The sequence below is a fragment of the Cibotium barometz genome, chromosome 49 (assembly GCF_041138505.1).
Source record: "Cibotium barometz isolate CiBa-2024 chromosome 49, ASM4113850v1, whole genome shotgun sequence".
Taxonomy (NCBI): Eukaryota; Viridiplantae; Streptophyta; class Polypodiopsida; order Cyatheales; family Cibotiaceae; genus Cibotium; species Cibotium barometz.
In genome coordinates this window covers 28,034,630-28,046,695 of record NC_141094.1, presented here as the reverse complement: position 1 = coordinate 28,046,695, position 12,066 = coordinate 28,034,630, and the positions used below count along the sequence as shown (strand labels likewise).

The 12,066-nt window shown below is 36.4% G+C and overlaps 1 long non-coding RNA gene across 2 annotated transcripts; it reads right to left on the bottom strand.

The window, feature by feature from the left end:
- Window positions 1-10,503: 10,503 nt before the first annotated feature.
- On the bottom strand, window positions 10,504-11,411 carry LOC147610453 (uncharacterized). 2 transcript variants are annotated; one of them, XR_015264032.1, is made up of 3 exons: window positions 11,322-11,411; window positions 10,860-11,085; window positions 10,504-10,773 (listed from the first exon to the last, which is right to left on the bottom strand). It is a non-coding gene; the product is annotated as an uncharacterized LOC147610453 (long non-coding RNA). The 2 variants fall into 2 exon arrangements; XR_015264031.1 differs by having other exon boundaries at window positions 10,504-11,085.
- Window positions 11,412-12,066: the final 655 nt, after the last annotated feature.

Below are 12,066 nucleotides of genomic sequence, written 5' to 3'. Positions count from 1 at the left end.
GTTGGTAGGAGATGTGAAGTCCTTCTTAAAGGGAGGGGCCGCTAACGCCTGGTTCAGACACGGGCGCCTGTGCCGGCGATTCGTGCCCGCCCAAGTGCTCGTGATGGGCTTTTCATATAATAATATCCTACACTTCCAAGTACTAAAAATAGACAAAATACCAGGATTATAACTACATTAAATGTTTTTTGTTCCTTAAAATTACACAATGCCAAATTTCAACCAACAATATTACACGGGTTTTTCAAGCACTAATCCCAAATGGGTCATTTTCCTTCTATTTCTATGATATTAGTTGGAAAAATACAAAAAACAATCATGAAAAAATCATATGGGTCACATTTTTTATGAAGAGAGAATGAAGATTATGATGTCCAAGAAATAAAAATAAGAAGAGGAAGACGATGTTTGATTAAGAAGTGATTTGAAGCTAATCGAACCTTTAACAATGCTCCTCTTTTCTCAATGAAGCTATAGAAGCATGAGTTCGCTCATGCCCAAGGGACAATGAAATAAATGTCATGGATTGTAATGTTTTTTTTGTGTTGGGGCCAAGATTGGATGAAGAATTTGTTGGAAACCATAAAGGGCGTCTTGAGCTTAGACAAGCTTGTTGAATGTGTGAAGAGTCTTTTTAAATCCACCTTTAAGGAGGCTTAGCATTGTAAAGCATCTCTATTTTATTACACGCAAGTGTGAATGAAGTCGATTAATTTGAAAAATAAGTTACTCTATTGGTTAGAAGATTTACTAAGTATAAATGGTTGGAATTGACGAATATGAGATAAGCAGCCACACTCCAAAGCATCCTAATTTTCACATACCTTTAGAAATGTTCCTTAAGGATGCATATTTGTTTCCACTGTAAATTAGGAATGGACAAGTGAAGACAAAAGAGGCAAGTAAAGAAGAATAATTCAAGAAGCTGAATTTTTCTTTTCTTGAAGTGACACATTCAAGAATATGGTACGTTCAACATCACAGTAAAACATAGAAGTAAGGGAGAACCATATTCATATGTATATATTTATAATTTGAGAAGTTAAATGAAAACACTTGTCCATTTTCTCTTCTCATCGTGTTTGAAAGATCAAATCTGGCACAACAAGAGACTAGAGACAAAGTTAGAGTAAAGAGCAAAGTTCAAACATTCTAGCTCCATTAGCTTACGTACTCCCTACATTGTCATTATCATAATTCGCTATTTTGAAGAGACTTTATGTGCTTTGGAATTGGTGAATTATATGGGAGTAAAAATTTTCATCACTTTTTTAGTTAGAGAAGGAAATTGAACTATGTGTATTATTTCGCTGAACTTCACCAAAGCTAGTATTGAAAAGCATTAAATCCCCTCCTTTAGGGTGGCCATGAAAACTATGTAGGAGGTGGAGGGGGAAATCACCAACCAAAAAAAAAAAGGTCCTATTAGAAATTTATAGTCTTATGAGTTTTTGCTCTTTGTGCATTAGGAAACTACCACTATTAGCAAAATGATGTCTCAACACAAGACTAATATCCCCTCCTCTCAATGGGACAATGTAGGCAAAACCCAAATTCAAAAGAAACATGTAAATGCTCAAGTCCCTGTTGTTTGCAAAATCATAAAACGTAAACCTATAGGAATTATTTTGGTTGAGTTGAGTATTTTAAAGAGCATGTCAAGGTGTATCTTTGTAAAGAAGTTTAGTTTCGATAATCAACATGTACTTTAGATGATTGAATTTTTCTGACATCACTGTGAAGTGCACTCGGATAAATGGGATTTCTCACACTTTTATTTATTGAAGTATTTACTTAATTCACAAAATATTTGGGTTACAACTCAATGCCTTATAGCTATGTCTCTATATAAACATTTTCAAATCTTGCATGTACCCAACTTTGCATATACACATCTCAAAAACCATGCCCATCAGCGCAAACATACGTGGCCGAACTAACACACCTGTACAGATTGATCAGATAGAGTGTTGTTTATATCCAAAATGAAAAATAGAGCATTTATAAGAAAAATTAATATGTGCATACTGACTAAAAATTTGAGCATTTAGATAAGAAATATTAATACATGCATACGGGAGGGATTGATGTGATAGGGGGTGTAAAACTCGATGACATGCTTGTTTTTGGCATGGCAAAAGGAATTGGGAGATGCATTTGAGGCATGGATCTCAATGGCTTGAAGATATCAACCATTGGGTTCAGTTTAGGTGTGAGCCCTGGTAATCCCTCTATTGTTGCCATATCTCGACGTTGTCAATTGCTCCTTAATGAGCAACCACGTGTTTTTTTTTTTGCTTTTTAGGTTTTCTTTCAGCTATCACAGTCTCAATAGACCTAGCGCACCCTTCGTTGGGTCAAATGAGTGTCTGTTTGCCCTACTTAGCTTATTAGGCACTACACATACGTAAATGACCTCTTAGAGATAATTTTTTCCAGAAAAAGTGAATGCCAATAGCATCCTAGATAGAAGAGGAGGTCTCAAAACCTATTTTCCATCATTGTCTCAAGATTTTTTTTAAAAATCGAAAAGTTTTTTCCTATTTCGCAACCCGTTTTTTAATGTGTTCCTCCAAAAAGAATTTGGAAAATTCTGTATGAGAGAGTTGTAGTATTTTTGGAGTACTATAACTTTGACTCCTTGATTTTTTCGTGATTTCGTTGTTGAAACACTCAAAAAGTAACTCGAATATGGTTTGCAATATTTTTTGGGTTATTTTAGGTGATTTTTAGTACTTAAGGGCCATTTTTGCCTCGATTTTCGGGTCGAGTTTTGAGGTTGCTAGTCGAAGGCCAAAACGATGGATTTTTCTCTCAAATGCTCAAGACCAATTTCGAAGAGCTTGATGCTGACTTTCCGACGAGCACTAGCACGCATTTATCGAATTCATGGTTTAAGAGATATGAGCCTCCAAACAGGACTGTTTTCTAGACTCTTTTTTTTTTAGCTGACGGATTCTCTTTCATGACGTGAACTAGCAGGGTTTCACATCATGAAATGGACTTTACGTACAAATTTATTTATTTTTGGCATGAAACACCCTTAATCTGTGAAACACTAAAATTGAGAAATGTCAATTGTTTTTGGGGGTTGTGGAGCTGTTTCACACCGTGAAACGTCAAATTTTTTTTGGGACACGGGGGCTGTTTCTCGCCATGAAACCCTTGGATTTCATGCTGTGAAACCTTAATCTGTGAAACACTAATCCATGAAACCCTTGTGTTTCTCGACATGAAATGGACTTCACGCAAAAAGTTATTATTATTTTTGGGCGTGAAACACTAATCCGTGAAAACACTAAATCGTGGAACGTCGGATTTTTTTTTTGGGGACCGTGAGGGCTGTTTCACGCCGTGAAACCCGTGTTTCACACCGTGAAACTTTAACTCAATTGGGGAAATATGGACATTTTTCCAAAAAGGCAAGTGAGAATAAAAAAAGTCAACATCTTTATGACCACCCTTTACACCCTTCATAAATGATCCCCAAAATGGACAATTTGATAACTCATTGTTGGCATCTTTTCATTCAATGCTCATTAGCCTTAATGATTTATGAAAAAAGGTGCTTAAGAATTAATCAAAGATTAATCCTTCCACTAATTTTTTTCCTTTCTTTTAGACTAATCAAAGACTCTAATTAACCACTAATCACTAATTAATTCACACCATTGAGCACATCATTGGATAGAGCATGGAGTTGGTAAGCCATGTGAATCAACTAATGTGTAAATTAATTTATAATTAGAGATTAATTAAATTATTAATTTTAATCTCTTCTCTTTATGCAAAATTAAGCAAAAGAGAGAAAAATTCCTCCAATTCATGAAGAAATTGATGTAATTAGGTGTTTTGATGCATCTAGATGTTCTCAAAATACTCAAAAACACTATTTTCGATCTCTTGCATGATTGAATTCGATCTCAAAAAAATATACTTTCTAATCTTTTTGCCTCTTGAACTGGATTAATCACCCTTAATGAGATAAAAACGAATCAATTAAGGAAGATTAATCGATTTCAAGAGTTTTTTAAATATTTTTGAGAAAATTTTTAAATGATTAAGCTACTCCTAATTCTTGCTAACACTCTAATGCATACAAATCAAACAAAAAATACAAAAATCAAACAAAAATTAATGAATCTAGCTCTATGTTTAACTCTAAAGAGAGCTAAAAATTACATTCTATTGCATTTTTTGATGCAATGGAAGAAAACAAAGCCTAATACACTATGTGCAGGCCCTAAGAACATTAAAAACTAAATTAACAAAAAAAACGATTTAAGCTAAAAATTAAGCAAAAAGGCATTCTTTATAAAACAAAAAAAAGAGCTATTCTACTCCAAATCACATATATCACCATCAAAACCACATCTTTTTCATGGAAAACCACTACTAAAGACACTGGGCGATGGATAATGTGTAGATTAGAGGAAAACGATAAAAAAAACCAAGGGATGATTCCTCGACAACGATGCCAAAAATGTTATGGCTCACCCAAACCCACCTTGAAACACATCCAATAAGAGATTACCTAGTGAACCGCAGTTGTCGTGATGATCTTTCCAATGGCCGACCTCGTAATCCTTGAGGTCTCCAAGCTCTACAACTCTTTGAGAAACAATTCCACTGCGCCTCTCGCGAGCGTTGTCACACCGCCACATTGCACTACGTGTACTCGTCCGTCCTCTCACCTCACCTCACTCATACACACTCACTAGCATGCGTTAGAGAGAGATTAGCAAGAAGATTAGCAAGAGAAACTCTATTGCACAATGGGATAGTTCGTTGTATTATGAGAGATATTCACTTATATACATGGCCATAATAAGTGTTCACACTCACTTAAACTATGGCCGACCGGACACTTTAGGCTCATACAGGCCTAATGCTATTACAATGACTCATCTTATAATATATCCATGAAGTACATTACTTGGGACTTCATCCTAACTTACTACCACATGCTCTTGAAGTGAAAATCACCATAAGTATTCCATAGGACCATTACGAGCGCCCGTCCAAGTTGTAGATTTGGATACCATTGCTTCATATCTTGAATGTATGACCTTTTGGTGTATCTACATTAACTCCTTGATATAAGATAATGATAGTAGCTCTCGTTAACCATAGGAATGGGTTAACAAAGAGGTCTTCCAGTGGCTTTATGTTTTCATTTGGGAGTGTTATTATGAGTTGCAGGAGTAAGAAACAGCCAACAGTTGTTTTGTCGAGGATAGAGGCAGAGTACAGGGGTGCTGCTATGGTAGCTTGTGAGGTAGCTTGGTTTCAGAAGCTACTTGGTGATATCGGTAAGCCCATGGATAGGGCAATTGTCATTTATTGTGACAATATAAGTAGTATACAGTTGGCCCATAACCTAGTATGCCATTCGAGAATGAAGCACATTGAGGTACATTATCACTTTGTGAGAGAGAAGGTTCTAGCAAGTGATGCAGATCTGGTATATGTTAGCATAGAGGACCAGGTGGCTGACATCTTCACGAAGGCATTGGGCATAGAGAAGTTCCATAGGTTTGGGACCTTACTTGGAGTGCAGTGTGTGGGGTTGAGCTTGAGGGGGAGTGTTGAGATATTGAGCTCAACTAGTGCTGCTGCTGTGCGAACATTGATGAGCCGTATGGGTGATAGCTTCCACACTTATGCCCCCACTCGTATGATTGGTGAGATTATGATTGATATTCCGCTAATGGATGACATGACGTATGACAACCACTTTGGAGTACTAGAGTTATAGCATAGTTACAGCGCCAACTCATATAGTCGAGTTTACACTATGGACCGACCATTGTATGTTAATGTAGGAGAGTACTTTCCCTTATAATATATACTGTTATCTTTTAGTTATATGGTTATAGAGAAAAGAAGAAGATAGAAGAAAATTCAGCCATCCATCTCTCTCTTGTGTCTTGCTCTCTCTCTCTCTCTCTCTCTCTCTCTCTCTCTCTCTCTCTCGTACGTGTGTGTGTTTGCTTGCAAGGAACTCAAGCTCTCCTCAGCCCCAGCATGAGACCTCAACCCAGAAGTAGAATCCATGGAAAGCCTTGCTTTTCAAGGCTTGTCCACACGAGGTTGGAGAAATAAGACGACACTTGGGAGAGCATAACAGAAGTGTGGCTCTAATACCATGTTAGAGTGTATCAAGCACTAGCAATACCCAGGCCAACCTGACGCCAGGCTCTCTCTCCCCCTCCTATCCCGTGGCACGAAAGGGTGTATTGGAGGGATAAGAGAGGCCTTGACCCTTTATACTAAGGTTTGCAAACCTTATACTTTGATTATGGGATATATATTGCACACATGGCAGCTGGGAGGAGGATGACATACCAATAGGATTCAAGTGCGCACATTTTTTGAGCAAAAACATCTAAGCGAAAATTCCAAGTAAGCTTTTTTAAACCATTCATCTTACAATATTTCTCTAAGAAACATACATATATATCATGGAACAAACCTAGTGGAGTACCTTCCATCCAAAAATTTATAATTAGTAAACTTGGTAATTAGACCTCTATAGAGAATTTGATCAATTACTACTAGTGGCAATAAAGGATCTACACTTTGATTGATCACTATTGGTGGCATCAAGTACAACTGAGCTTAAACCTGAGGAATAATATCAAACAAGGCTTTTTATTATGTTTCCAAGCCAATGGCATAAGAAGCAATTCCTTAAGAAGAAAAGCCCATATATGAGAGACCATGCCATACAAGTTCGGAGGGCTCTTCGATAAAATCCTAATCCTTTGCTTCAGTTAATGATTAACTAGTGTGCTTGGGAGCTGTGTGCACTTGGTTTTTTGGTGGGTGTTTGGGATTGTTTTAAATCTTGCACATGACATGAATACATACATTAGTATTTGTATTTGATCTGTATTTGTACAATAATTAAAAAAATCCCTCAAAAACAAACAAATATTTTAAATTGCTTTCTTGTATTTTCAGTGATTTTTATGATGGGTTTTCATCTTTATTTTCCACCTTTAATAAATTAATTGGCCCAACTAAGTAAAGGCTCCATAGCATTGTAGAAAATGGTTTATTAGGCTTGGAATCGAGGCTTAGATCAAGCCTAAGATTTATTCGAGCGAGAAATTTCAAGTTAAAAGAAAAAATCTAAACTAAAATCTCATCATGGATCAAGAGTAATTAACAATTCAATTAAGAGGATTAAAAATAAAGATTAGCTTAGTTAAGACCTTAACTAATCTCATAATTACAAATTGAGATTACAAGAATGTGATTAACATCATTGCTAAGCCTACACTCTTAATTTAACCTTGAGAATGATTAATTATCCCCTAATCATGAATTAAAATAATTATCTTGCATTAAGATTGAGAACTTCTACAAAGAGGTTGTGCAAGGGTTATAAAGATTAGTGGAGTTAGATGGTAAATTAAAATCCTCACTTTGTTGTTAAGATGTCCATATATGCTTTTTAGGACCAACTATTAACATGTAATTAATATGGTTTAATTAAAGATTAGTGAGATCAGTTAAGAAATTCCTTGCTGGTCCCAAAACTTGATAACAGTACATCTTTGGACTTGATTATCTGTTAATGGATAGAGAATTTGACTGTGGTGCTATAAAAAAAAAAAAGTTGTGACACACAACAAGCTTTGAAAAATTGTTAAGTCCTTGAAACATGCTAGTATGGAATCAACCTTGAATGTGGAAATGCTACATGGAATGGATGAGGTGTATTGATAATGTTGCCTTGTTTTACGAATCTTATGTATAAGTCGAATACTTGAAATATTATGAAAAAAAAATAAAAAGAGAGAAAGGTAGTGCTAGGACTCAATTAGATTAGTTTTCCCTAGTTACTAAGGAAATGTTCAAAAATATTACCTAAATAATTAGGGGTAGGGATCTTACATCGTAAATTTTCTAACAAGGTTGACACAAACTTCTAAAACTTAAGCACATTAATCATTTAAATCATTCAAGGAATGGCAAGGAGATTGTTGAAGAAAAAAGACAAGCTCAAGATGATCGAGGAGATCAGGACCAAGCTAACGAAACAAATGATATCAAAATCAGACAAATCTAGCTAAAGATAGGCTAGATCATGTGAACATAGCCTTAGGCATTGTTAATGACTATAGTCTTTTAAAAGCAATACTTTTCAGCTTTTCACACCTTGTATATAATAAGGGGCAAGCCCACACATTGTATAAGAGCCTCCAACATTAATAGAAGTATAGGAACGCATTTACAAATTTAATCCTGAGATGCTTTTTGAGAGCCAAGAAATTAAGTTGACAACCCTAGATGAGTTAGACCATAGACAAATCCTGAGAGGCCATCATGCCCTAGCATACCAAAAAGTTTAGTCTTTCCAATGGCGCATATGTTTCTTACCTGCCAATGGAGTGAGGAGGTCCTAAGACTCTTGTAGGAGTGCTTGTGCCCATTCCTAGTCAAGGACCTTACCTACTGGTTGCTCCTCATCACTATGGAATAGAATTACAGCAGTATACTTGTGGACATTGTGGTTGTGCATTTAACAAATCTAAAATTAATGTGCATCTATACCTAAGCAAGGATTAGGGATTTGTCTGTGCAGAATCAAAGCAAGATTCAAGATGTGCAATGCCCAATACACTATGCATGATACAAATGAAATGCTTCAATTATCTAGAGTTAAATACAATTTCCAAAACCGGATCAGAAGCATTCAACAAGACCACCTTGAGAAGGACAGAGTCATATCCAATGAGAAAATCAATCTAATGAGACAAGATTCAAAACTAGCAAAGTACATCCAAAGCCTACTCACCTTCAAAGAGTGAATAGTATGTTTTCTGGTTTGTCGCAAAAGTTATGCTTCTTCAATCAAAAGCATGATGTAATGGATGAGTTTCCTTTTTGTTTTGTAGCTCATAAAACCACCCCTTTTTTTTAAAAAAAAAAAGAAAAGAAAAGTTTAGTCTTGAGTATTATGAAATCATTAGAATAATATACAAAAATCTAGAGATAAATGTTTCACCTTTATCTTGCCTTGAATTCTACTAGCTCATAATAAGGCCCCCATTATTAGAAGTAGCCATTATTACTCAAAATTTCCATATACCTAAGTATGAATAGTAGATAATGACATATTGAGAGTTTGACACACTTCCAAATACGCTACATGCTTGTATGGACCAATGTTCGTTATCACCCTCAATACCTTGATATGAAGATCAAATGGCGACCTATTGAGAGTATACGGTTTCAAATATAAGCTAGATGCTTGTATGGAACCATGCATAGCAATGTTTGATTTAGAAAATACAACTACTACAAATTTATGTTCGTCAAAATGTTGGCTAAGATTTCCACCCTTATTACGTATGGTGATCACTTGAAAAGTGATTAAAAGACCTAGGAGATGGATAGTTGCCATAAATATATATATGATCAAAAGGAATATACATATATTTTATATGAAAAGTAAAAATAATCCTTAGGAAGAGAAGAGACATATAATGGAAGGGAGAAGATCACAAGCTTTGGCTAGAAGGGCCCTCCCAAAAAACAAAAACGCATTGATGCATAGGATATATTAAGTATCTCCAAGGATACCCTATCCTTTCGCTGTGTGACATAATCATGTACATGATGCTTTTGGATAGGCTTGAAAACAATGCTTTCATGTTAGGATGGTAAATATCGTTAAGGTTAGCTAATAATTATTGATGCCAATGTAATGGGACACAAGATTGCTTTTATGGTTGTAGCATAAGTGTCTACCATCTCTTATAAGGAGAAATTTAAAGAGAGAAATGGCCAAAAACTTGGGCTAGTTGACTACGGTGGTATGCGATGTCAAAATATGATCGATGTGCGTAGTCTTTGTTGGTCTAGCTTTGCATAGAGCTACAACAAAGGTGGTGGGCATACACGTGTGTACTTATGACCATGTTATATGAAGTCATGCCCTACAAAACACAAGACGCATGATGATTTTTGACAAGATGGGTCACCCTTCAATAATGCCCATTTTTCACAATTTCTCTTACTTTTTGATGGTCATTCAAAGTAAGTGGCTGTACTTTAAGACCAAAATACCCAAAAACGAGCATGATGCCTATCAAAAAGCAACCTTGGTTGGTACCAAAACCATGACCATGACCATGACCAAGCTCTGGCTAAAGACGATGGGGCAAGTTGTAAAAGACGAGGATATTCAAGAGAATGTATTCTTTGACCTGTATCATCGCCCCTCAAAACCCTTAATGCAACGAGTGTGGACTAAGACATCTCTATTTCCCACAGAGTAACACTCCCAAGCCGTCAACAACCACTTCCCATACTTTCATTGGGATGACCATATGCTGAGAGGCAAAAAGCAAGCACTCTTCTGAAGCAATGTCTATGTTGCAGATAAAGTCAAGACTTTGACACCTCAAGGGTGTAATAAAGAGGAGGGTATATACTAGCCTCCTCTCATATCTGCCCCAAATATCCAGATGTTCCTAGAGAAATGTGTCCCAGGAAATTTGGCAGTCAATCATTTAGATAAAGTAAGCAAGAAATCATGGGTGTGTCAATAAAGCACCATAGCAAGACACACACACACATACACAAATGCACATCTTATCGATAGCCTCCCTTCTGTTCATCATGCCAGCCATCCTCCTCTCTGTAGAGCCATCATCACTTAAGTGGCAATGATGATAGCCATGCAGCTACCATAATCTTCCCCACCTAGTTTCCATACATCACCTCTCATCCTTGCCCAGTTGCCTGTACCAAGCCCTTAACCCCAAACAGATATTAATCCCTGCATATAAACAATCATCTCTTACAACGATAAGATCTACCCACCACAACCCAAGCCTCACCATTTAGACCAGCCAGTGGTTGTTGCATCCATGCGGTCGCATGCCAGGAGTACAAATGCTGTCTCGCCATGTCACATGACCATGCTTCCAGCAAATCAAGCTCGAAGCTTTGCAGATAATTCAGATGCACATCCACAGCACATGATTTTTTGGGAGCTCCAACATGATTCTGATTACCTCACTCCTGCATAATAGCTGTGATACCTCAACCATGATGATCGATCACCTGCGAGGAAATTCGATAAGCCACATGAGGGCAATCAAAATTTTTAAATAACAGGCTTTTCTGTGAAGCTTTTTGAGGAACAGAAAGGGCCAGATCGACATGGTTTCCTTCACAGGCATGACGGGCAAAAACAAAGAAAACCATGGACACAGACAAAGGCGACACACACACACACACGAGAGAGAGAGAGAGGGAGCGAGAGAGAGAGCCGAGCAACTGATCAGATTGAAAACTACCATGTTAGGCATCATGTGTATTCAGCCAAACGTGCGCTTCTAGGGTTTCATCCTCATCTCGCTGCTACAAAGCTCTCCCAGTTTGTACACAATAGGTGTACATTATTTATAGGTTGTAGGTGTACATTTTAAGAAAAAGTAAAATTCAAAATTATCTTCACCTATATTTTAAATACTCCCATGAGAGAGAGAGAGGACGTTACATTAAAAAAATTAAAAATTCCCACAATAACAAAGAAGAGTTAGAAAAGGTCTTTAAAAGAAGAAAAACATTAGAATTTATTTTGTTATTCTCATTAAAGAAAAATACTTAAAATAAACAAAGTACTAATACATTGCCTGTTTGCAAAGACAAGCCCAACACTATCAAAATTTGTGGGTGTTGAGGAATTACAGTTGCAAAAACCTTCAAATTTTTTGATTCCTCAAACTTTTACCTTCTCTCTTCAGAAACAAAGGTTTATAATTGGGTTTTTTTAGTAAAAAAAATCGCATGGTGGAGTGGTCTACAATCCACCCCAAAAAAAAGACATGTTACTTCTGGTAACTAGTCATGGCAACAATAATAGCTCCATTTAGTTTCCCAACCATACTAAGCACTCAAATGTGTAAAGTACATCTACAATCAATTTTGTTTCCTAAGATTCAAGTGTAGACCAAGACAAAATCACATGATCTAGCTAGCCTAGTCAATTAAATCGCTTGTATTAAAACACATAAGTCTTTTGTTAAAATCAATCTATGT